Source organism: Lepus europaeus, chromosome 5 (genome assembly GCF_033115175.1).
Source record: "Lepus europaeus isolate LE1 chromosome 5, mLepTim1.pri, whole genome shotgun sequence".
Taxonomy (NCBI): Eukaryota; Metazoa; Chordata; class Mammalia; order Lagomorpha; family Leporidae; genus Lepus; species Lepus europaeus.
The window spans coordinates 84,132,473-84,159,844 of NC_084831.1; the positions used below are offsets into that span (position 1 = coordinate 84,132,473).

The 27,372-nt window shown below is 41.6% G+C and overlaps 1 pseudogene; it reads left to right on the forward strand.

Moving 5' to 3' along the window:
• The first annotated feature begins 444 nt into the window (after nt 1-444).
• On the forward strand, nt 445-27,372 carry LOC133759139 (tubulin beta-3 chain-like; annotated as a pseudogene).

Below are 27,372 nucleotides of genomic sequence, written 5' to 3' on the forward strand. Positions count from 1 at the left end.
TCTGGAGGTACAAGGTCACTTTCCCTAGTTATCCTTGTATTCCTTAAGATGCCTAGGTGAATGAAGTCCAGTGTTGCTGGATTCCACCTGCATTACCATGGTCTCCTTTTATGTGGAGAAATAGTTCCTTTCTTGAAGCTCAGTCAGTGTTTAATTGATCTTTGGATCACTCAATACGCATACCCTTTAGGTACTGCCTAAGGAAAGATTAATTTTCAGCCCCAGGAAAGATTTAAAATAGGAAATTCCAGGTCATGCTAATGTAACTAAGGCTTTACCTCAGAAGTAGCAAATCTGAAGATTTAAAAATGAACCCCATTTTGGTAAAAGACACACAGTAGTGCTGTTTCTAAATAGGAGAAATTTTTAACCAAAGGAAGAAATCCAAGTGTATTATGTAAGACTGAACGACACAAATAGTAAGTTAGAGTAGAAAGTTGGGAGATGGTAGTGAAGAAGGATGTGAGCATTACAAAAAGGAACTGGGACTCCGAACAACAAAAGGAAGTCAGAGTTATGCTGGTTGGACTGTGATTAAAACAATGAGGAAGGAAAGGAAACAAAAATGTCTGAGCTTGCGCTCATTGCTGTATGACACATAGGGTGCCTGATGCTTTACTTACATTCACTTGTAATGCCAATGCTCTTAATGGGTTGCAAGTAGATGTCACAAGTATTATTTTTGTGTTTTTAAAGGAAATTAGAAAGGTTAAGCATTTTTTTTATGGTCACACAGCTAGCAGGTGGCAGAGCTGAGCAGATTAAAGAAAAGTATTCATAACAGGCCAAAATGAGACCCTACTGTAGGCCTGGGGGGTGGGTTGCAAGCCTGGAAGCAGCTCCCTGTGCTTCCTCTCACTACCTTGAAATTATAGACAAAATGTTTTCTTTATGACCTCCATGAGTGTTCTGGGGCAGTGTTCACAATGTCAATTGGAGTTTTCAAAAATAACAAAAGAAAAAGAAAACAAAATTGAGAAACTCTTCCCTAGAGATATGTGGAATCCTCATCCAAAACACTGTGTCTACAGTGCTCTATAGGAACAGAAAAAAAAAAACAAAAAAAAACACAGACTTGCCTGGGGATCCAAAAGGTAGTTGTTCACTCACAAGTGCTTTCAAAGTTGAAGTTGGGATAAGTTGATAGCAAATCATTTTTTTCCCACTATCTAGATACATGAAGTGAGAAGCTGCAGAGGCTGAACCCTCAAAAGCCCAAGACAAAATAGTGCAGTAGAATTTTAATGGTGAGTGCCTTTCCAAAGTGTCCGGCCAAAGCCACTTCATTTAAAAGAAGAGGAACAAAACCTAAGGGTCTGATCACTTTCCAGGACCACTGAGAACAAAGCTCAGATTTCCTAACCTGTGTGCAATGTTGTTCCATGGTACCAGGTTGTGTTCTAAGTCAGTATTGGAAAGATGATTAAGTAAAGCATAATCAACTCTCATTCATTCATGCCATCAGCCATTAAGATTCAAAATTTTAGGTGACTGGAGCTCTGGCATCTCAGGTAACTGAATGGAATTTAAGGCACCTACCCCGTGCTGAACTGTTCTAATTCAGATTTAGAAATCAGCTTCATGCCAATTGAGTTATTCAAAGTGAGCCACTACCCTTTAACTAACTCATAAGACATGCCTTTTTTACTTTTTGAGTATTTACCAAAAGCAGAGTGACAATAGGGAGGGGAGAAAGAGTAAAAACAATGAAAGCATAAGTCATTGTCTTTCCCCATATATAAAGTTAACCATGGAAAGAACTGTACACAGGGAAATACATTGTGTAGCTATATAACACAACCTAACCAAAACAGAGAACAGGCCAAACACTGTATTAGATCTTCTACACTGTTAGAAATCATCCTTGAAGTCAGATGCTAAGTTCTAGAAATGATGAACTCTAAAACAATCTTCTTGCATGTCTCGAGATGGAGTTTTAAGTAATTCATCCTTCCATCCCATTCTCCAAGTCCAGAGCACAGTAGAAAACACTGACCTTGTTGCTACCACCAAATTTAAGAACAAGACCCTACTGTGTACTTACTTCTCATGTGGGATCTGTCCTTAATGTGTTGTCCAATGTGAAGTAATGCTATAACTAGTACTGAAACAGTATTTTTACACTTTGTGTTTCTGTGTGGGTACAAACTGATGAAATCTTTACTTAGTATATACTGAATCGATCTTTGGTATATAAAGATAATTGAAAATGAAAAGAAAAAAAATTTGGTTTTAAATTGGACATTGCATAGAAAATTAATCAATTTTTAAAAAATATCATGTAGGATCTCTGTCCTTAATGTGCTGTACATTGTGATTTAACGCTATAACTAGTACTGAAACAGTATTTTTAACTTTGTGTTGCTATGTGGGTGCAAACTGTTGAAATCTTTACTTAATATATACTAAACTGATCTTCTGTATATAAAGAGAATTGAAAATGAATCTTGATGTGAATGGAAGGGGAGAGGGAGTGGGAAAGGGGAGGGTTGTGGGTGGGAGGGAAGTTATGGGAGGGGGGAAGCCATTGTAATCCATAAGTTGTACTTTGGAAATTTATATTCATTAAATAAAAGTTTTTTTTAAAAAAAGAACAAGACGGCCGGCGCCGCGGCTCACTAGGCTAATCCTCCGCCTTGCGGCGCCGGCACACCGGGTTCTAGTCCCGGTCGGGGCACCGATCCTGTCCCGGTTGCCCCTCTTCCAGGCCAGCTCTCTGCTGTGGCTAGGGAGTGCAGTGGAGGATGGCCCAAGTCCTTGGGCCCTGCACCCCATGGGAGACCAGGAGAAGCACCTGGCTCCTGCCATTGGAACAGCGCGGTGCGCCGGCCGCAGCGCGCTACCGCGGCAGCCATTGGAGGGTGAACCAACGGCAAAAGGAAGACCTTTCTCTCTGTCTCTCTCTCTCACTGTCCACTCTGCCTGTCAAAAAAAAAAAGAACAAGACCCTAGACCACAATGATCCAGCAGGATTGCCCATACTCAGCCTACACCCTTCAGACTTTTTCACACCCTTTATCTACTTGGAAGCCAGTCTGCTTCACTAGATTGTAAATTCCCTTGAGCAGGGACTCCATGTCACCCATCTTGGGATCCCTGGCATCTCACACAGGGCTTGGAACGTTGGGAAGTTCCCTACAGTTTTTTATTAGACTCAGCTAAATCATGAACGCTAAGAGAATAAGCAGAGTAAGGAGGGGGAAATCATCCCAAAGAGATAATGGCATTTTTCAAGTAGAGGAACTGAGGCTTAGAAAGATAAAATACTAACCAAAACTTTCTTGGTATCAGAACTGATAAAACATCAAGTATACAAAATGAATTGTGTACACTTGGACTGAAATGTTTCCAATCTACATTGAAAACTACCTGTGTGGTTTTAGGGTAAAAAGTCATATTTTGAATTGCTAAGTAGAAACTATAAATATACAATTCTTGATAAGAAAGAGAATGAGACAAAATAATTGATGTAAACAGCATACTAGAACAATAAACTATGTATCAATTTTAGAGCTTCCGATGACAGCCCAATCAATGGATCTGTCTCGGCAGATAATTACTTGCTGTATCTTTAGTCCATAAAATGATCAATAAAGTCAAATGTCCAGTTTAATATTTTACATTTAATGATTATACAATAATAGGCAGCAGAATATATGTTGAAGGAGATTAATGGAAGGATTAAAAATGGTGCCAATACTTTTCCCTTTAATTAATGAAACCCTAATGCAAAATTCAAACTATGCTGCATTGAAACCTTTCCTTTTTAGCACTTTGATATGCAGCTGAAATTATGTTCTGAGATTTGCTTATTGAATTACTAATTATCTAGCAATTCTAATGCTTCATGAAATGCTCTAAGAGTCTCTCCCATCCCTCTCCTGTGGAAGTGGCTTGGTGGGCCCAAGTGGCTATATTTTTCCAGTGGGAGATATTACATCCCACATTTTGGAAGGAAGTACATGGTGTACAATTTGGCTGTACTGTTAGCCAAGTGGTCATGTTCCTAGGGGAGTTGTGGACTAGCTGTTCTTGTGGTCAAGTTCCTCTGAGCCCTAGTGGCCATTTCTCACTTGCTATGAACTAGACTCCACTAAAACTTCACCACCAATCAATTTTGTCAGCTTCCATTATTTCATTGCTCATCAAGGAGTAGGCTAGGCAGATACTGAAGAACTCATGGTGGTGATCCTATATTCTGGATAAACAGATTTTAAAATTCCAGAAAGCCTCCTTCTGAATCAGTCCTCAGGCACTGGATTGCCAGCTTAGCACAGGCCACTGGGTAGAGTAGGTTCAAATTCCTGTGCTGCTAGGAAACCCACCTTTCCCAGTGGTCTCTGGGTGAGCCATTTGTGTATCAGTAAGTGTCAAAGAGGAGAGTTGCTAGATATCAACTTGATAAAACATGTAGAGACCTAGAAAGGTTAGATTACATGGTTAGAGTGTTAATTGGCATGATCTGAGCAAAATTAGTTTTAGAATCTATGTGTCAGGACGTAAGTGGAAAACAGACAGAAATAAAGAAATCTCTTGGTACATATGACATATGAATGTGAATGTGTTAGGCATAATGTTGGCTGCCAGGCAACCCAAAACAGAAAAGAATTATAACGGTGGCCAGGAATTCACAAATCGTGAATATGCAAGCCATGGACTCTGAGTTATGGTTTCCAAGGCAGACTTCTTTGTTGTCAGGATAAAGAGTGTAGGTTGCAGTGTTCCTCAGAGCCAGTCTTCTATGGTCTTGTCTCAGTTGAAGCTCAAAACCTGGCAGAGAATGACAGCCAGCAAGGCTGGCTGGCTTCAGAGTAAGCATGTGAGGGTGGCAGCGTAGGGGGAAGACACTGTCATCCATCCCAGCACTTGCCTGGTCATCTCAGGGCTCTGGGAGGCAGCACCTGCAAGGCGAGTTCCAGCTGTGCTCACAAGAGGCTGCTTCGTGAACCAGTGTGCCATGGTGTTCCTTTACTGTGAACCCACACGCCCAGTGGACCTGGACCATTCAGGTCTGCAGGCAGAGTCTCCTCCTCTGGGAAACTCACACCAGGGGCCTAGGAAAGTCAGAAAGCAGCTGCGCAGGGAGTGTGGATGGAGAGCAAAGCGGGTGGAAGCTTCTGAGAGGCAGTTCATGAAGGCCCTGGAAAAGGCTGATAAGGTCTCCTTGCTTTAGTTGAATAAATTCAAGTATATTTTTGCTACTATCTCTGGATAGCTCTGGATAAACACTTTAGTCCTCCCCAGACACACCAACTGTTAATTTCAATTTTTAAAAAAATTGTGGTAAAATACAGGTAACAAAGTTTACCCACCTGCCTTACTCAGTTCAGGCTACTGTAATAAAATATCAGAGACAGGATGGCTTACAGACAACTTAAATGTATGTAATCACAGTTCTGACAGCTGGAAATATGAAACCAGGATGCCAGGGTGGTTGGGCCACTCTCTGAGCTGTGCACCCACCCATGTTATGGTGGAAAGAGGGAGAGCACTCTGCAGTCCATTTCATTTTTTTCAAATTTTAATCTATTCATTTACATGAGAGACAGAAAGAGAGAGAGAGAGAGAGAGGCAGATATAGACAGAGAGCTTCTATCCCCTGGTTTCCTCCTCAAATTTCTGCAGCAGCCAGGACATGGGCCAGGTTGAAGCCAAGAGCCCAGAACTCAATCTAGGCCTCCAACAAAGGTAGTAGAGATCACCTGCTGCTTCCCAGTGCATTAGCAGGAAGCTGGAATAAAGAGCAGAGGTGGGATGCCATCCCAGGCACTCTGGTGTGGGCTATAGGCCTCGCAAGCAACGGCTTACCCTCTGTGCCAAATCCCTACCTCTGCAGACCCCTTTATAAGAGCATTAATCTCGTTTATGAGGACCCACCCTCATGATCTACTCACTTCCCAAAGACCCTCCCACCTCCTAGCACTATCTCATTGGTGATTAGATTTCTTTGCCTCTCAGTGGGAACTCTTCCTCATGGTTTGGATAGCACTTTTCTTAGGTCCTCTGATAATGACTCTCCTTTGTTGTAGACCCTGTGTATTTAATCTGCTTGTTGGATTCGTTTTCTCGAGACCTGCAACAGCGAAATTCTGGATGGCCATGCACGTGAAACCTCGGATGCAAGCAGTGTCTGCAAGCTGGTGTTGCATTGCCCTTAAGAGGTCACCTCCTGCTGGAGCCCTGTCTTGACTGCTGTTCCCTACTCTGCCCCTACTCAGCTTGAAGAAGCCAGAGCAGCCATAGTTCCACCCCCTCTTACAGAAGGTAGGGTCTTCTTCTCAGGGAGGGAATGTGAGAAGTCAGAAGGATTAATAGGCAGTCAGTTTGGTCCCAGTGGAAATTTAGGGTGCAAATGCTTGCTTTCCCAGAAAGCTACCTTTAGCAAGGTTAAGAGCCTGCCCTATTTCTTAAGATTTTCCAATTTCACCACGAGAATAGCAAGGGCATGGTGATTCCATCCTTCTGAACTCCCAATTTACTGTAAAACAAATGAGGTATCCCACCCTTCTGATGGCACTTTTGGTTCATCATGAGCAAGCCAGACAGGGTAAAAAGATTACAAGTCAAGTCTTTTGATGGGTTTATCGCCTGCATTGTACTGATGGACAGTTTCTTCCCCAAAATTGTGCTTAAAATCCACACTACCACTGGCCTCTTCAGGTTTTGCCTCTCTTGGAGCCCTGCTCCAGGCTGTGCTGGCTGGAGGTCTCTGATCTAAATAAGTCTTACTTTTAAATACAAAAAAAGAATGATTTCAACATGTGAATTTTGGAGGGATACAAATTCAGTTCTAACACTGCATGAACAATTTAAACATAACAGATTAGAAGTATTGCATACATTCATACTATTGGGAAACCAACACCATAATCCAGCTCCAGAACTCTTCTCATCTTGCAAAAGCATTTTGAGTTAATTTTTGGATAAAGTATGAGACTCAGTTTGAGGGTCTCTTCTTTTTCCTATGGATATTGAGATGATCCAGTACCAATATTTGAAGAGTACCATACCTCCTTTGAATTGTTTTGCATCTTTGTCAAATACCAGTGGGCATATTCTTATGGGTGAGTCTGTTTCAGCCTCCCTCTTCTATCCTTTTAGTCCACATCTATCCAAATCATGGATTTGAAAACTGTAACTACATAAGTCTTGGAGTCAAGTAGACTGATTGCTGTCACTGAATTCTTTTTAAAAAATAGTCTTAAATATCCTAATGTGGGTTTTTTTTTGCATTTTAATGTAAATTTTAGAATAATCTTGTCTGTGACTAGACAAAACTTGCTGGGATCTTGATAGGAATTGTTAAACTTATATGTTATTGGGGAAGAATCAATATCTTTACTATGGTGAATCTTTTATTTAATGAAAACAATACATTTCTGTTTATTTAGATTGCCCTTGCTCTCTTGCATCAGTATTTTATAGTGTTTAATATATAAATTTTGTGCATGCTAGATTCACATATAAGTATTTCAATCCTTTTTAGTAAACATAAACACTATTGTATTTTTAATTTTGTGGTCCACATGCCCATTGCTTCTATACATACAAGTGCAATTGAGTTCCATATGCTTATTTTGTACCCTATGACTTTGTTGAATTTACATATTAATTTTATGAGTTTTCTTTTTCTTTTGTGGGGGGAAGGAGAGAATACCCAAAATTTTCTAAATATTTCTTCTAAAAAAAGGGACAGTTTTATCTCCTCCTTTCTGACACATATGTCTTTCATTTCTTTTTCTTGATTTACTCTACTGGCTAGCTCTCCAGCACTGGATGGAGTGAGAGCAGTGAGGTAGATATTCATCCTGGGTTTTTGATCTTGGGGAGGAAAGTGTTAAGTGTCATGTGAGCTGTAAGTTTTTGGTAGATGTTCCTTGCAAGCTGAAAAGTTTCCATTTATTACTATTTTTCTGAGTGTTCTTTAAAATATGAAGTGTGGATTTTGGTCAAATGTTCTTTCTGCATCAGTTACAATTATGCAAATTACATGATTTTTATCTCTAAGCTATTAATATAGTAGATTACATTAATTGATTTTTAGATATTGAACCAGCCTTGAATCCTTGAAATAAATTCCATGATTTATAAGTATTTCTATACATAATTTTGCTAAATTTTGTTTGGTAATGTTCTTGCTAAGACTTTCTTAGTGTACATTCACAAGGGATGGTCTGTGGTTTTCTTTTCTTTTTCTTTTTGGTACTATTTTTCTCTGATTTTAGTATGAGGGTAATACTAGCTTTATAACATGATTTGGAAGTAGAAACTCTTTTATATTCTAGAAGAAATTATGTAGAATTAGTGTTCATCTTCATTTACATTTGTGGTAGAACTATCCAGTGAAATTATCAGGGCATGGTAATTACCTTTTGGGTTAGGCTTTTTTTTAAAGTATTGATTTATTTATTTGCAAAACAGAGTAACAGACAGAGAGGGCAGAAAGAGAGAGAGATATTAATATTCTGTCCATTGGTTCACTCCTCAGATGGCCACAACAGCTGGGATTAGGACAGGCCAATGCAAGAAGCCGGTAACTCTAATCTCCCATGCAGGTGACACAGACTCAAGAACTTGTGCCATCATCTGCTGCTTCCCAGGCACATTAGCAGGGAGCTGGGTCAGAAGTGGAGCAGCTGGTCCTTAATCCAGTACCCTGATATGGGGTGTGGGTATCCCAAACAGCAGCCTAACCCACTGTACCATGTTGATTGACCCTTATGAGGAGTGTTTAAATTATGAATTCAATTTTTCTTAATAGCTATGGAGTTAAAAGATTTTTCTTTTGAGTGTGTGTGTTTATTTTGGGTTGTTTATTGTACTCCTGTATTATCTTTGTGAAGTCTGCATGGTTTGTGTGATATCCTTTGTTTTCTTTCTGGTCTTGGTAATTTTTGTCTCTTCTCCATGTTTCTTCTTCTTTTTTTTTTTAAGTATTTTTTTTATTTGACAGGCAGAGTTATAGACAGAGAAAGAGAGACAGAGAAAGGTCTTCCTTCCATTGGTTCACCCCACAAGGCCGCCAAGGCTGGTGCTGCACCGATCAGAAGCCAGGAGCCAGGTGCTTCCTCCTGGTCTCCCATGAGGGTGCAGGGGCCCAAGCACTAGGGCCATCCTCCACTGCCCTCCCAGGCTACAACTGAGAGCTGGACTGGAAGAGGAGCAACCAGGACTAGAACCCAGCACCCATATGGGATGCCAGCACCACAGGTGGAGGATTAACCAAGTGAGTCAAGGCACCAGCCCCCTCTTCATGTTTCTTCAACCACCTTGCTTGCAGCTTGTCTATTTTACCAATCTTCAAAGAGCTGCTTCTCAGTTTCATTGACCTTATCATTTGCTTATTTTCACCTTTATTGATTTCTCATTGTATCTCTACTGTGTTGCCCTTTCACCTATTGTTTTTATTTTGTTTTTCTTTTTTTTAGATACATGAGTTTAGAGTGCTAATCTAAGACTTTGTCTTTCCCTAGTTTGTTTCACTGCTATAAATGTGCCTCTCACCACTACTTTACCTGTGTCTGATTTTAAAATGTCCTTTCATTTAATTCAGTTTAATGAATGAATGTTTGGTCTCTTGAGTTTATTTCTCTTGAGAATTTTGTCTTTGACTGATGAACTTTTTAGGAATATATTGTTTCATTTAAGAATGTTTGAAAATTTTCCCATTATCTCTGTTATGAATTTATAGTTTATTTCATTGTGTTGGAGAACATACTGTATGATTTCAATTCTCTCATATTTGTTGAAGGTTTTTTAAAGTCTAGTGTATGATCTATCATGTCATGTTTCTTGGGCACTTAAAAAGGGTATGTGTTCTCCTGTTTTCGGATAGAACATTCTATAAATGCAGATCATGTCTTATTGGTTGATGGTGGTGTTGATTTCTTTTGTAATATTACTGATTTTCTGTCTACTTGCCCTATCAATTGTTGGTAGAGGGGAGTTGAAGTATATTTGTCCATATATTCTTTCAGTTCTATCAATTCTTGCTCTATTTTATGACTCTGGACAGTTAGGATAGCTGTATCTTCTTGATGGATTGGCTCTTTGTGAATTATACATTGACCTTCTCTGTATGTTGTAACCTCCTTTGTTCTGAAGTCTGATTTTTCTGATGTTACTTAGTCACTCAGACTTTCTTTGGATTAATGGTTGCATGATACATTTTTTCCCAACTTCTGATTTTTAAACCTGCCTATAAACAGTTATACTTGAAGAAAGTTACTTATTGGCAGCCTATGTTAGTAAAATTGTGCCATCTTATCTGTGAAGACATCTATTCCCAGGATGCCATCTTAGGCTCTGGCCCCTGTGGCCACCTTGCACAGTAAGCTTCGGTCCTAAGCCCCATGGCCCAACCAAGGATCAGCTCCACTCCCACCCTAATGAGATTCGCTGTTCCTGCAATGGTATAAGACCTGCTTCCAGGAACATGTGCACTCTCTCCTGATTCCTCTCTTTCTTACTCTCTCCCCTCTCCCCCAGGCCCCTCAGGCTTCCCCCACCCGACCATAAACCTGTCCCTTAACGTGGTGTTTGGTGTGTTTTGTGGCAGTCTTGCAGCCTACAGTTCTTAGTTCAATCTGTCACTTGTTGTCTTTTAATTGGTATATTTAGATCATTGCATTTAATATAATTATTGCTATGTTAGGGTTTGAATATGGCATTTTATTTTTTTGTTGACTGTTTGTTTTGTTTTGTTTTTCCAGCTTTTTGTTGATTTTCTTGAATGGTTTTTTTTCCTGAATTCTTTTTGATTCATCAGTCGTGTTTTTGAGTGTATCTATTTGTATAGCTGTGTTAGTAGTTTCTCTAGATATCACATCATGGATACATAACTTATCACAGTCTATTTTTGTCATAGTTTTAATAGTCCAAGTATAGAAAGCTTACCTTCCCCTGTACCTTAACTTCTCCCCACATTAACTATATAATTGTCAAATATTTCTTCTTTAGTCATTTAGAATCACATCAGACATAATTATAATTTTTGCTTTAATTATCAAACATAATTTATAAAAACTCAAGATGAAAGGAAATATTCATGTATTTTTCTCATTTTTGCTTATTATCATCTTTTTTCCTTCCAGATGTCCCCAAATTTCTTCTTTTATCATTTCTCTTTTATTCAGAGAATTTACCCTATCCATTCTTTTTTTTTTTACTGTTTTTTAAAATTTTATTTAAGGTATACAAGTTTCATGTATTTCATATATACAGACTTAGGAACATAGCGATACTTCCTATCCTAAGTATATCTACTGGAAACAAATTCTCTAGTTTTCCTTCATTTCAGAATGTCTTTACTTCTCTCTAACTTCTGAAACATATTTTTCTGAATATTAGTTTCTGATGGTAGACTTTAGCCCTTGGAAAATGTTATGCCCCTTCCTTCTGGCCTCCATGGTTCCAAATGAGAATATATTTTTATTCTTTATTTTTCTCTTGTAGGCAAAGCATCATTTATTAGCACTGTCACAAGTTTTCTGTTTTTACTTTCCAGAAATTTGACTATATTGCTTTTGAAAGATTTCTTTGGGTTTTTCTTGATTTGGATATACCTTCTTGAATCGATAGGTTTACATCTTTTCAGATTTGGGAAATTTCCAGTCATTGGTTATTTGCTGACTTTGTTAGCTCTCTGGTCTTTCTCCTCTGCTTCCAGGATTTCAATGACACAAATGTGAGATCTTATGTTTTCTCACATGGACTGAAACTTGGTTCACTTGTTTTTGGTCTACTCCATCTCTGTTGTACAGACTAGGTTGTTTTCTTTGTTCTAATTTCCGATTCACTAATTCTTTCTATTATTCTATCCACTCTGCTGTTGAGCCCATCTATCTAACTTTTAATTCTATTTCTTACATTTGTTCTTCTCTATATAGTCTACCTCTAAGCTGAGATTCTATTTTTTTCCATTGTTTCAAGAATGTTCATAATTTTTCATTGAGGAATTTTATTATGTCTGCTTTAAAACATTTGTCAGATAATTCTTTTTTTATTATTTTTTTATTTGACAGAGAGAGTTAGACAGTGAGAGAGAGACAGAGAGAAAGGTCTTCCTTCCGTTGGTTCACTCCCCAAATGGCCGCTATGGCCAGAGCTATGCCAATCCAAAGCCAGGAGCCAGGTGCTTCTTCCTGGTCTCCCATGCAGGTGCAGGGCCCAAGCACTTGGGCCATCCTCCACTGCCCTCCCAGGCCACAGCAGAGAGCTGGACTGGAAGAGGAGCAACCAGGACTAGAACCCGGCACCCATATGGAGGATTAACCTAGTGAGCGCAGGCAGAGGATTAACCTGGTGAGCCATGGCGATGGCCCCAGATAATTCTTAACATCTCTTTCATGTTGGTGTTGGCACCTATGGATTGTCTTTTTCATTCAATCTAACGTCTTCCTAGTTCTTGGTATGACAAGTGATTTTTAACTGAAACTTGGACATTTTCTATTATGATATGAGATTCTGGATCTTATTTAAGCTTGTTTTTTCATTTGCTTCTTTTGACACCACTGTGGCAAAGTGAAAGTGTAATAATGCACACCCACCATGTGCCTAAAGTAATTGAAATTTAAAACTTGGCTTCATGGAAACCCAGAAGCTCATTACTGCCAGGGTGAGCCAGGTAGGTGTCTGGTTTCCTCACCTGGTCTCCATTGACACCTGAGGGATGGAGGGATTTCTGGCTGCCACTGGGAAGGAATGAGAGTTCTGGCTTCTCTCTAGGCCATTGCTCATGTCTCCCTATGGCTCCCCTTTGTCTGATCTCAATGCAGGTATTTTTCCTTCTGTTACAATATTTTTGCTTCACATGTATCAATACCATTGATTAAGCAAAATTTTCTATAATTCTTTGTTTTGCTGTTGTTAGACTTTGGGAATCTACAGTGCCTTCTTTAACCCAAAAATATTCTGTCCTCTGCATAGAGCAGTTCCTGACTATAACATTTGAATTATTGGATTTTTCTATTTCCTAACTCTAATAGAGTCATATTAACACTGGACATTCTGAAATGCATGTCAAATAAAGTCTTTTTCTTAGGGTACTATGTTGGTCTCTACTCTAAAAAAATCATTCACTAAAAATAAAATTAGGATCAACTACTCAGTTCCAAGGTGAAGTAACAGTCCTTCCATTCTAAAAGTCTCAGGGTATTCATGAGGTGTGCCTAGGAAAAGTAACAGTACAGATAAAATGTTTAGGGATGCAGTTCTATACCCTAGATATCAATGGAATCACCAAGACACGATCTTCATCTGCAAGAAATACCAAACCTGACTGGGCTGCATGTGGGACAGTCTCCTTCCCGCCACGTGCGCTGACAATCAAGGAGGGCCTACCTTGTCTCTGACTCCCTCATGCACAGCACATGGTCTAGTACACAGGAGCTCACTTAATAGTTGTCTGTGTCAACTGGGAACCACAACCATAAGAGGACACAATGGGGAGAGCAGTAGGGTGGGATGTTGGAGTGTATAATGGTTCTATTTATTAATTTCTTGTTTATTTCATTTATGCATTATTTTAGCAAATATTCATGAAATATTAATCATGTAGTAGAAACCATGCTAAGGTCTGAAGTGTCTGAAGTGGGCACACTTGGAAAATAGGCTTTGCGATGGAGGTTTGTGTTCAGGATCTATCAAGAATGACATCTGTGAGGCAGGGAGGGCAGCAGGGCTGGGAAGGGGTCAAATTCAGCTGTGGTGTTGTTGCAAATGAGGACTAAGCTGATGGCACAGAGATCCAGAGCTGGGATGGCCCCCCAGAGCTGAGGCAATGATGTAAGAACTTTACATCTTCACATTGGCGGATCTCAGGTTGAGGGCCAGTACCTGGGCAGAGCAGCTCCAGCTAGCTGCGTGCAGTGCCAGGAAAGAAACTTGCCTGTGAACTCACAGCAGGCAGCATCCTTGCACCTGGGGAACAGGAGCCTTGTCCTGCAAAGGCTGTGAATGGCACACAAAAGCCCCCACGACGTGGGATTACAAAGAGGATAGGATGGGGTTTCTGTTCTCCTGGATTAGATAGTAGGAATAGGAGAGACGGTCATGCAAACCGATGGTTATGATCAGTTATGATGAGTTTCAGGGAAGAGGTAAGTTAAAAATGCCTGTAGGAAGTCATTTGAGAGAGAAACGAGGCCTCTGGGTGGGTCAGGGAAGATTTCTCTTCAGTATTTGCTTTGCTCTGTTGAGTCTTGGAGAGGGAAAATTCCATGCCATCTTGTCTCACACAGTAGGTAATGAATTACAAAAGCTTGAATTTGCTTTGAAATATGGGGTCTGTGCTTTGCAAAGAGAAGTAAATCATGCATTAATGGAGCCGGTATTTTTAGTGAGTTAGTGCCACAGGCACCCTGAGCACAGATCCAGCAAAGAAATAGGAAAGGTGAGCATGTGGGTTACATGTAATGTGGAAAATAACCTTTTAAACTTTCATGCCCCTCTCTAGGGCAAAAATGCTATTCTTTAAAAGGTTAGTCTACTACCAAAAAAAGAAAAAAAAAAGAGGCTACTTCATGTCTCATTCCAGAATCAATTTTTCTATTAAAAATAAATTGCACTTTAAGTAACCTGTGATATGTTCAGCTAGAGCTAGTGGCTGGATGAAACTTTTATGTCTGCTGTCCTGGTGATTTGGAACGACTGTTGAACTCCTAAGAACAGAATGTGAATGTCTGATCTTATGAAACTTGAACTGCCCCACCTAACCTTAATCCTAGTGGAATTTCACTGTTGTTTGATGGATCTTGGGCTCCCAGTGGGTGCTTTGTACCCAATGTTGTGTGATCATTAGGAAAATCTGGGCTCTTCTCCTTTTCATCTCTATTGACAGAGATTCACAGCCCTTTAGGAGTTTAGAATTCCATTGGAGAGTCACAGAAACATGAAACAACAGGAGAACGACTCATGGGCAATATAAAAGCAAGGGAAGGTATACTACAGAGAATAAGAGAAAACAGGAAGCCTTCTAAGAGAGGCCAGCAGGGAACCAGATTTTGAAGGTGGTGATGGTTTGGTAGGGATAGGACTGTAAGCATTCAATAGGGCATGGGTAGCTGAACACAGATCCAGAGGAGGAAATAACTAAAGAGGTGTGCAGGGTTCCAGGACATACTTCCTTCTAGAGAGCAATTTTCTTTTCTTTTAAAGATGTATTTATTTATTTGAAAGGCAGAGTTACAGAGACGGGAGGGGAGACAGAGAGATCTTCCATCTGCTGCTTCACTCCCCAGATGGCTGCAATGGCCAGGCCAAAGCCAGGAGCCGGGAGCCAGGAGCTTCATCCAGGTCTCCGACATGGGCTCAGGGGCCCAGGGACTTGGGCCATCTTCTGATGCTTTCCCAGGCCATTAGCAGGGAGCTGGATTGGAATGGAGTAGCTGAGTCTCAAACTGGCGCCCATATGGGATGCCAGCATTGCAGGCAGCAGCCTAACCGACCCCAAATGAGAGAGTTAGATCCAGGGAAGCTTGGTACTCAAAATGGCATTACAAAACCCCTACATATTTAGAAGTTATAAAGAGACTAAACATGTGTTCTACTAAGAAGATTCCTGGCTCTATAAGGTGGCCAAATCACTAAAAAAAGATGCTTTGTGGTTGAAAGGGACCATAATGGCATCTGGTCCAAATATCCACCCGAGACTTCAGTCTCCTGAGCAAATGCTGACCGAATGCACACATGCACACCTCAAAATATTCATGCAAAAGTAGAATTAAAAGATAGGTCTATTTGGGTATACAAGTTGAAATCTATTTATAGTTTTTTGATAACACACATTTTTGAAGAGCTCTCATATGCATAGATTTCAAAAACTTTTGCATGAAGATAAGTTTATCTTTTAGCTCCACTTCCCATGAACTTGCTCTGTGCATTGGGCTCAGTGCATTGCAAGAACACTCTTATTTAATTTTCACGACAGTCATCTGAGACGAATATCAATTTTATACCCATTTTATAGATGTGTAAGTAGGAACTTTAAAGGCATTCAGTACCTGTGACCAGTTACTGTGATTGGACTGTGAGTTTCAACTGTACATTGCAAAGCCAGACACTAACTGGATTCCTGGTTTTGCTTATTCTGAGAAAATTCTGTTTCCTCCCCAGTCTAAACCACAAGAGAGTATCAGACACTTCAACCCCAGGACCAGGGTCTGCTGTGTCCCGCTATCCTTCTGCCTGATTTCCGAGGACCCGACCTAGAACAGGACATCTGTATAATTTGCCACAGCTTCCGTGTTTTATTCCTCCGTTCTTGAGAGCATTATTTCTAAAAATATTTGACACATTAAAAATGTATAATTTGCATTTAGGAAATTTGGGTCCTATTTCTGGCTCCTTCGTTAAGGAAGTGTGTGGCCTTAGGCAAATCAATGTCTAACCCTCAGTTTCTCAATTTCAAAACGACAACCGTGCAGGCTCCAGGCTCCCTTTCCAAGATACTTAGATTCTTTGATTTTGCTCTTGCAATCATGAACAGTTAGTTTTAGCATGTGAAATGACATAGAAATTTCTGAACCAAAGTATGCCTTCCAAGGAGCAAATGTAAATGTAGTGCTTTTTGTCTTTATTTACTATTACAAATGACTGTTGCCTTGTCACTGTCATTTTGGACATCATGTACCCTACCTGGGGTGACCATATAATCTGTTATCTATATCAGGACACTTGGGGAGGGAAGGGAAAAGCCACTAATAATTGCACAGAGACAGGAAGCAAAATTAGGACCATCACTTTTCCCACGGCTCCCTTTGTAGCTACTCTTCCTCCTCCTCTCTGTGCCCCTTCTCCTTCCTTGAGGCTCAACAAGAGTGAAAGGCGCCACAGACAGAGGTGTGACTTCCCTCAGCCGCTTAATGGAGTGTTAGGTTCAAAGCCAAGGTGTGACCATTTAAATGCTAACACTTAAGCAAGTTTGTCTGCAACAGAAACACCTTGTGTAAAGCTTTTTTCCTCCCTCTAGTTTTAAAAACCGTTTTGCATTGTTAATTTCCACTCCTTTCAATCAGTAACTTGCTTAGTATTTTCTTTTTTGCATGCTTTATTTTATACACGTCTTTGGTCTTTGGTCTTGTAACTGGCTTAGCGAGAAAACCAGGAGAATCCCAGCTTTGGACCCAAACAGAAGAGCACAGCCTTCAATAATTTCCTGAAGTCCTTTTCCCTATGTACTGCCCAGAGTTCCCCGGATGCTCTGGGAAATGCTGAGAACAGCAGATGGGTCGAAGTCAGTGAGCAAATAAATTTGAAGTGATTCTGTTTACACACATAGTTTATGTGCATATTTTTCCTTTCTTTTTCTCTCTCTCTTCTCTCTCTCCCCTTTTCCTTTCCTTTCCTTCCTCTCCTTCTCCCCTTCCCCACTCCCCCTCCCCTCCCTTCCCCCTTCCCTTCCCTCCCCCTCCCTTTCTTTCCCCTTCTCCTCCCCCCTTCCCTTCCCCTTCCCTCCCCCTTCCCTCCCTCTCCTCTCCCTTGCCTTTCCCTTCTCTTCCCTCCCTTTATCCTTCCACCCCTTCCCCATTCCCTTCCTTTCCTTTCCCTCCTCTCCCATTCCCTTCCCTTCCCCCCTCCCTCCCCTCCCTCCCCTCCCTTCCCTTCCCCTCCTTATCCCCCCCCCCCCCACTTTCTTGGAGGAATTGGTACTGAGCTTAGTGGCCTGTGCAAGCATCCATCTACTGACAATCAAATACTACCCCTTTCTGGGGCTAGCAGAATCCATGGCCCTGATTCTTACTCCAAAACTATTTAAAGAAATAGGTGGAGCCAGTTAAATTATTGGCCTAATAATAAATGCAGTAATTTAAGAAAAAAAAATAAGGAAGACAACATGACACCCCCAAAAGAACACAGCACTTCAATACTAGAATGTGAAGATGAAGAGATTGATGAAATACCAGAAACAGAATTCAAAAAATTGACCATAGGATTACTTAGAAGTGATCAGAAGCAAATTCATGAACTAAAGAAATCTATACATGACATGAATGAAAATTTTTCTCATTAAATTGAGATTTTAAAGAGAAATCAAAACAAAATATTGGAAATGAATAATTCAATAGAATAAAAAATACAATGAAAAGCCTTAAGAACAGACTCGGTGAGGCAGAAGAAAGAATATCCGAATTAGAAGACAAATCTCTGGAAATTTTATAGTCAGACCAAAAAAAGAAGAAGAAATTAGAAAACTGAAAAACATCATTGGAGATGTATGGGATACTCTCAGATGACCTGACAGATGGGTCTTAGGAGTTCCTGGGGTGTGGAAAGAGAGACTGGATTAGAAGGCCTTTTTTGTGAAATAATTACAAAGCTCTTCTCTAGTTTGGAGAGAGAAAGGCATGTCCAAGCAGAAGAAGCACATAGAACTCCTAATAGACATGACCAGAAAAGATCTTCACCACAACACTTAGAGTCAAACTCTCCACAGTAAGACAAAAGAAAGATTCTAAAATGTGCATGAGAGAAACGGCCAGATTACTTTCAGAGGATCTCTAAGTAGACTCATAGCTGACTTCTCATCAGAAACCCTACAGGCTTGGAGAGAATGGTGAGATATATTCCAAGTCTTCAGAGAAAAAAAACCTGTCAACCCAGAATACTGTACCCTGTAAAGCTCTCATTTATGAGTGAAGGTGAAATAAAGACCTTCTATGACAAACAGAAATTGAAAGAATTTGTCATCACTCATCCAGGGTTGCAAAAGATGCTCAAGGATGTGCTACACGCAGAAACACAGAATTGGAGTATCACTACGAGATCTGCGTAAGAGTTATCAGAACCCCCATATTTATTGTAGCTCAATTCACAATAGCTAAGATATAGAATCAACCCAAATGCCTCTCAACTGAAGAATGGATAAAGAAATTGAGGGATATGGTCTGTCTTGACTGTTGAAGAACAGTTTTTTTTTTTCTTCATATAATTTGTTGCACTCTTAGTATAGAGTTAATCATATGTGCATAGGGGCCAGTGCTGTGGCACAGCAGGTTAACACCCTGGCCTGAAGTGCCGGCATCCCATATGGGCACCGGTTCGAGACCTGGCTGCTCCACTTCCAATCTAGCTCTCTGCTATGGCCTGGGAAAGCAGTAGAAAATGGACCAAGTCCTTGGGCCCCTGCACCCACGTGGGAGACCCAGAAGAAGCTCCTGGCTCCTGGCTTCAGATCTGCACAGCTCCGGCCATTGCGGCCAATGGGGAGTGAACCAACAGATGGAAGACCTCTCTCTCTCTGCCTTTCCTCTCTCTGTGTAACTCTGACTTTCAAATAAATAAATCTTTTTTTAAAAAAGTCCTATGTGTATAATGTTAATTGAAAATAGATCTTAGTAAAAAATAAGAAGGAATAGAAAGGGAAGAGGAAGAGGGGTTGGAGTGTGGGTGGGAGGGTGAGTATGGTGGGAAGAATCACTCTATTTCTAAAGTACTTATGAAATGCATGAAGTAGGGCTGGCTCTGTGGCACAGTGGGTTAAAGCCCCAGCCTGAAGCTCCAGTATCCCTCTGAGCGCTGGTTCAAGACGTAGCTGATCCACTTCCAATCCAGCTCCCTGCTAATGTGCCTTGGAAAGCAACAGAGGATGGCCCAAGTCCCTGGGCCCCTGCAGCCACATGGGAGACCTGGAAGATGCTCCTGACTCCTGACTTTGGATCAGCTCAGCTTTGGCCATTGCAGCCATTTTGGGAGTGAACAAGTGGATGGAAGACCTCTCTCTATCTCTTTCTGTAACTCTGTCTTTCAAATAAATAAAATAAATCTTAAAAAAAAAAAAGAAATGCATTAAGTTTGTATTCCTTAAATAAAAGGTTCCTGGGGAAATAAAGAATGGTATTATCATCAAATATTATATCTAAGTGCTTTGTACTATTGTGACACACTTTGGTTGAATTAAATTACTCTTCAACTAATTTTGAATAGAACTTGACCTGTTTTCATTACCTAAAATAAAGTAATGAGAGCTTAAAATTTTGGCAAAGGAACAAAATGTATGACTTTCTCTATTAAAATAATTTAGTGAATTTTCTAAAAGAAAATCCTAAAGAACAATTTGTATTGCCCCAATAAAATCTTCTCATTTGATGAATAGTTCTGTCATTAAAAGCCTCTGTATGTAGTTACCATTTTTAAAAAGCATAAGGGCTCTGAACCTTTGTGCTGCCACATTCGAATCTTGCTACTCGGGCCTCTGGGGCAGGTTCCATCCTTTCATCCTGGGATCGGCACAGAGAAACAAAAATTATACTACATATTTTCTTGTCCTGGACATTTATTGAGATGAGCAAAGCAAACAAACAAGCAAAAAATTAAAATAAATTCTAACTACAAGGGAAATTGTGCACATGCAGGCCGGTCAGTGCAGCAACAAGATCAATGCCAAGTTCTGGGAGCTGATCAGTGATGAACATGGCATCAACCCCACCAGCACCTACTACAGGGGCAGCAACTTAATACTGGAACATATCTCCATGAACTACAATCAAGCCATAGGTGGAAGGTAAGTTCATTGTGCTGCATTAGTAGATCTAGAACCTAGGACCATGTACTCTGCTTGCTCAGGTCCTTTTAGCCAGATCTTCAGACTTGACCACTTTGTTTTTGGTCAGTCTGGGGCAGACAATACTGTGCCAAAGGCCACTCTACAGAGAAGGTCCTACAGTCCCACTCTGTTTGTCTATCAGTTGATAGAGACACTGATGAGACCAACAAAATTGACCATGAGGCCCTTTAGGACATCTGCTTCTGCACCCTCAAGCTGACCATGCCAACATACAGGGACCTGAATCACTTTGTCTCAACCACCCTGACTGGTGTCACCACCTGCCTCCACTTCCCTGGTCAACTCAATGCTGACCTCCACAACCTGGCAGTCAACATGGTGCCCTTCCTATGTCTCCACTTCTTCATGCTTGGCTTTATCCTTCTCACATGCCATGGAACCTAGCAGTGTTGGCCCTAACTGTGCCCAAGTTCTCCCAGCAGGTCTTTGATGCCAAAGATATGATAGCTGACTGTCACCCCAAGTGTGGCTGGTACCTCATGGTGGCTGCTGTCTTCCATAGATGGATATCTGTGAAGGAGGTTGATGAGCAGGTACTCAATGTGCAGAACAAAAGCAGCAGCTACTTCATGGACCAGATCTCCAACAATGTCAAGATGGCTGTCTACGACATCCTGCCTATGGCCTCAAGATGGCAGACACCTTCGTGGACAATAGTACAGCCACCAAGAAGCTGTTGAGTGCAGCTTGGAGCAGTTCATTACCATCTTCTGCCAAAAGAACTTCCTCCACTGGAACACAGGTGAGGGCAGGGATGAGAGCAGCAGGAATGACCTTGTCTCCAAGTATCAGCAGCTCCAAGATGCCACTGCAGAGGAGGAGAAGGATTCTGGTGGGGAGGCTGAAGAGGAAGCCGATGGTGGAACCCTCAACACCTGTGCTACCTCAGACATCCCTGTCCCCCCAGCCGCCTTCCTCAAGTGCCATTTCCTGTCCTGCAGAATGTGTGTTTGCTTCCTTGCTCTCATTTTTTCTTTTGCAGGGAGGGAATCTAAAACAGTGCAAGTGCAAAGTCGGAGCTCAATAAATCTTTCTTGAATGTCACCTTCCTCTTTCTAGACTAGGAAACCTAAATCCTGGTTTACACTCTGGGGTACCATGTATTTCCTTCTGGTGGCTCCTCCTCCCATCTGGCCAGTTAATATTTTCCTTGTTTCCAAAACAATTCTCCAACAAGTTGGGTCTCATCCATCTCCTGTTTAAAATCCATCATATGCTGAGAATCCAGATAAACCCAAGTAGAGGACAAGAGGAAAAGATGAAGTCATTGCAAGGAAGGGGATGGGATGCTCCATTCTAGAAAAGTTGTAGAGAAGAGAATTCAAGCTATTAAAGTCTTTACTTTCTGGTATTTCCATGATCCATCTCAGCTTCAGGGAAGGTGTTAGCAGTGTTATCTCCACTCCCAGTATCCCTCCAAGCTCGGTCCTGAGCGCTCATTTTCCTTTGGAAGGATCTTCGCTCTTCCACTTTCATCTTTCTCACACGTTCCATTCTTTACTTTCCCCTCATCAAAGGAAGGGCAATCAAAAGAAGAAAGAGGCCAGCCTTGCTCTCTAAGCCCCAGAAATGTCCCCCCTGCCTTTCCCCACCCCCCTTCCCTTAACATTCCTGACATGTGGAAAAGCATGTGCTGCCACTTAAGACTGAGTCATTCTCCAGAGCAGAGGGGACAGCACACCATCTATCTTTTTGCAACATCTCATCTCTTCCTTTTGCTATTCTTTTTCCTGTTCCTTTGGTTTTGCTGTATTCTACACATCAGCTTTCTATTTTATGTTGATCTTGGGTTTTTGTTTTTTTGTTTTTTTTTTTTTCATATTGAAAAGATGACATTGCCCCAGAGCCTAAAATAAACAGGAATTGAAAATAAAAATAAAATTAAAATGTGTAAAGATTTATTACCAGTGTTGTACTGAGCCATAAAACTGCCTTTGAGATACTTGATATGTCCATATCCTATTGTGAGTAGGAGATTATTTTCTGTAGTGTATGAGGGATCTTCAAAATGTTCATAGAAAAGACATTATTTTAATCCCATTTTCCATGAACTTCTTGAAGTCCCCTTGTATAAGCTGGTGGGTTTTTGTTTTAAAGTGTTTTCTTCTGCAGTTATGAGGAAATGTCTACTTGTAAAGCTGCAGTTTTGCAGGCCTGTGTTCTGACCTACTGGATAAAGCCACCCACCCCCTGCAACCCTGACATAAATTATGGGCCCTGGTTTGTGTTCTGGTGACTCCAGTTCCCATTCAGCTCCCTATTAACGGAATGGGAAAAGCAGCAGAAGATGGCACAAGTCTTTGGGCTGCTGCCAGCCACACGGGAGACCCAGATGATGCTCTTGACTCCTGACTTCAGCCTGACCCAGCCCTGGCCATTGCGGCTATCAGAGGATAGAAGATCTCTCTGTCTCTGTTTCTCGTGCACTCTCCGTAACTCTGACTTGCAAATAAATAAATCTTTAAAAAATTGCTGTTTTAACCAACTGCCACAGGAAAGATAGCTGATACAGTGAGCAAGTCTTATCATGAGAAAGGCTTGATGCTCTAATCTACCTTCCTCTACGTTAGTTCACACTCACTGTCGTCTCTTGCAGAGTGGTAGTTGGTGAGTGTGGTGGATGTTGTGCCAAGGGAGGATGAGCCTCTTCAGGGCCCACTATTTTTTTTTTTTTTTTGACAGGCAGAGTGGATAGTGAGAGAGAGAGACAGAGAAAAAGGTCTTCCTTTTGCCGTTGGTTCACCCTCCAATGGCCACTGCGGCCAGTGCATCTCGCTGATCCGAAGCCAGGAGCCAGGTGTGCTTCTCCTGGTCTCCCATGCAGGTGCAGGGCCCAAGGACTTGGGCCATCTTCCACTGCCTTCCCGGGCCATAGCAGAGAGCTGGCCTGGAAGAGGGGCAACCGGGATAGAATCCGGTGCCCCAACCGGGACTAGAACCCGGTGTGCCAGCGCCGCAAGGCAGAGGATTAGCCTGTTAAGCCACGGTGCCGGCCAAGGGCCCACTATTCTTAGGGCCTCTCAGTGGGTCAGGAGCCCTTGTCATGGCGCGGGGTGGCCTGACTCACTGCACTTGCTCTCTTCTCCTTGCCTGTTCCCCTGTAGGACATAGGACACTGCTCAGTCTCAGAAGAGACATATTTTGAAAAGTAATATATGGGAAGTTAGAGTTTTTTTTATTTTTATTTTTGACAGGCAGAGTGGATAGTGAGAGAGAGAGAGACAGAGAGAAAGGTCTTCCTTTGCCGTTGGTTCACCCTCCAATGGCCACCGTGGCCGGCGCGTTGCGTCCAGTGCACAGCGCTGATCTGAAGGCAGGAGCCAGGTGCCTCTCCTGGTCTCCCATGGGGTGCAGGGCCCAAGCACTTGGGCCATCCTCCACTGCCTTCCTGGGCCACAGCAGAGAGCTGGCCTGGAAGAGGGGCAACCGGGGCAGAATCCGGTACCCCGACCGGGACTAGAACCTGGGTTGCCGGCGCCACAAGGCGGAAGATTAGCCTGTTGAGCCATGGCGCCGGTCTGGAAGTTAGAGTTCTTAAAAGACTGTAGACTCCATTTTTTTTTTTTCAGCAGTTATGCTGATTTCAGAAGGAAAAGTGAGTGGTTTTCTCCCTGAGGGCTGACATTGGTTGACTGCCCATTCAATGAGAAGTGGCTGGGGTAAACTGACATTGAAAATTGATGTGTAGCATAGGTACAGAAATAACATTTCCTTAGGAGCCTGGGGGGGTTCTTAGGGGTAGGTAACTGGGGAGTGGGTCAGTCATGACCTCTGATCTTTAGCTTTGTGTGTCCAGAAATTCCTAAGCAACATTGTCCTTGGAGGTGAGTGGTTTCTTAGGGCGGCTTCTCACTGACCAGACCCTAGAGGTTGCTGTCCACATCACAATAGAAACTGAGGAGTTTGCACTGAGAATTATAACCTGATGAGTTGATTAATGATTGTGTGGGGAACATGCAAGGAAAGCGAGTGCTTAAGAGTTCCAGGTTGAAATTCTAACTCTGCCTATGCTAAGCAGTGTGACCTTGAGAAATGATTTGACCTCTGAACCCAAGTCCTTCCCTTAATAAAATAGGTAAACTCCTAGAGATAGAGTGAGAATTAAATGGAGATTTTTAAAAGAATGCCTAGACAATGGCTTCAATATAGTAGGTAGTTAATAAACTATCGACTGAAGGATTTGATTCAATAGGAGTCATTCTGGAGTTTTATTCAGGAGAGTGGCTTCAGGGAAAAATTAGTCTCTCCAGTCTGGTGCCATTAAATTTGGCCAATGCCAGTGCAACTCAGTACCATCACAAGAACCCAAGGCACTTACTGTGTACATTGATAAAAACCAAACCCAAGTTTTCTGGCTCTGGCCTCCCAGGCAGTGAGTATTTTGAAAGACAAAGAGCTAATACTTTTGAGAGCCAATGGAGAATTGCCTGATCCTGATGTTTCCTTCCAACCTTTTCTACTTTCCTAGCAGTTAGCCTCACAAATTAGATCCACGTAAGAAAGCCTTGGTTTCTTTTTCATGCTTGATTTCACACATGTTCACAAATATGCCCCAAGAGTGAGACTTTTTATTCATTGACTACAAGATTTCAGTGCTGGGCTCATTACCACGACATGCAAAGCCTGATATCATCCAGTTAGGACCAGGGGGGTTGGGTACAAGCAAAAATCATGGAATGAATGTTCATTGTCTGGGACCACTGATTATTTATACTTAAACCAAATTTGGCATCTGAAGGTCAGGCTTTTGAGAAGTGATTAGATTGGATTGAGGCGTTACATGGAGCCCTCATGATTAAATCATGGTGGCTTTATAGAGAGACACAGACACACACACACAATGCCGTTTGCCACATGTTGCCCTGGGCCACCCCAGGACTCCATCAGCAAGAGTACCATGGCCAGATGCTGAGTCATTAGGGCCTGCCCGATCTTAGAGTATAAACCTCTAAATCTATTGCAAAATAAACCTTTCCTTCACAAGCAGCTTGTCTCAAGCATTTTGTTGAAGCAATGAAAAGCTGGTAATATAACTGCATAAACCAACCAGTTGGTGCTGTTCCTGGGAGGCAAATGGGAGGGGAGAAATACAGTGGGGCTTTCTTAATAGCTCCACAATTACTCAGTGCAACTACAAATCTTGAGTTCTGGTTCATAAGTGCCCAGAGAATTACAGCATCAGGAATTCTCATTGTTAGAAGGGAACTTGTTGCTTCCACTCACTGAAGAAGCCTTTCAATGGAGAGACAGGGAGAGGAAAGCACACAGGCTCTGGAGTTGGACACCCTTTGTCTGTTTTCAGGACCTCCTTGGGCCTCAGTTTCCTCATCTACAAAATGATGATGCTAGTAGTGCCTCCTTCACAGAGGATCAACAGTACCGAGTATGTAGTAAGAATTTATATCTAATAATAATCCTATCAATATAAAGTTTTACCACCTTTATTATTACAGATACAATAGCCCTTGACTGGTGTCCATGTGGCTTCCTAGAGCTGAGACACTCTTAACTTCCCAAGGCTATTCCTTCCCAATGTCCAACAATTTAAAGTCTGTATCCCAGGGACTGCCATTCATGGAGTACAGTTCCCTCAATATCAGTTTAACCTCTTTCTTAATAAATAGCCATTTATACAGGTGAAGACAAAGGCCATGTCTCATTACATCATCTAGCAACACTAAGTACCTACTGGATAAACCAAACCCTGGGTTTCATGGGACCAAATAGTCTGTAGGTTTGCTCATCACTGCAAAACCAGCACATAGTGCACTACCTGCTGCACAGCATGTGCTCAGTTTAAATAATCAAAGTGCAAATGCTTTCTTTTCAAGTCCTGCTTGCAGTGTTCTCCAGTGGGATTATGGAGAAGAAAAGAGTATAGTTGTGGGCAGAGGGATTCCTGGCGGTGCTAATCCTGGGGCTGGACCCCAACTCAGATCCATAATTACAATATTAATACAAACTTCCTCAATATTAAGGCTGTGCCTTGGTATTGAAGGTTTCTGACAAGATAGGACTAAAGCAATGATTTGACTCAATTGAAACTTGTATTAAAAGCCTTCTATATGCTGGTTGTCAGACTGCATGATAAGGATACAAAGAAGAATTGGATATGGTTTCTCTGTTAGTGAACTATTAGCCCTGTTCACAAACAGATCTGCTTCAGGATGTTGTCCAAGGAAATGCCATACCTCAAAGGGGAGAACTTAGTCAAAGTCCAGAAATTGGACCAGAGGGAACTAGAGCTCAGAAATCTGCTCATAATGGAACAAAGCAGGAGAAAAGTGAGGGAGAAACAACTGAAGCTAGAAAGCAGGCAGGCAGGCAAGAGGTGGCTATGTTGAAATTGGGCTCTGCAATGAATTCAGTGAAGCCAGGATATCTATTAGGTTGTTCTTTGCAAATGTGGCTTTGCACTCTTTAATGGGTTATATCATTTAAATGATGATAACCTTGTCAGAGTATGTTTTGCAGATTTGTAGTTATGTGATCTAACCTCACCAGTCTGAAAGTTCAAATGAGGACAATGACACTGTGGAGGCACTTCACTGATTCTAGAGTGCATCTTCATAGTGGCCTGATTTTAACAGTCCAGATATTTTCCTCCCTAAGGAACGTGCCACATAGTGACTAGGAACGGATTCACTCAAGGTCTTCTACCTCTGTCCCCTTTGTAGGAATATTGGAGAAGCCGCTTCCACCATGGCTGCCAGTGTTTGCATAAACCTTGCTTCCCCAACTTTCTGCTGGACGTGGCTAGCCGTACTGCCACATGTCATTGCTCCAAAGTCTTCTCTCAAAATGTGTGA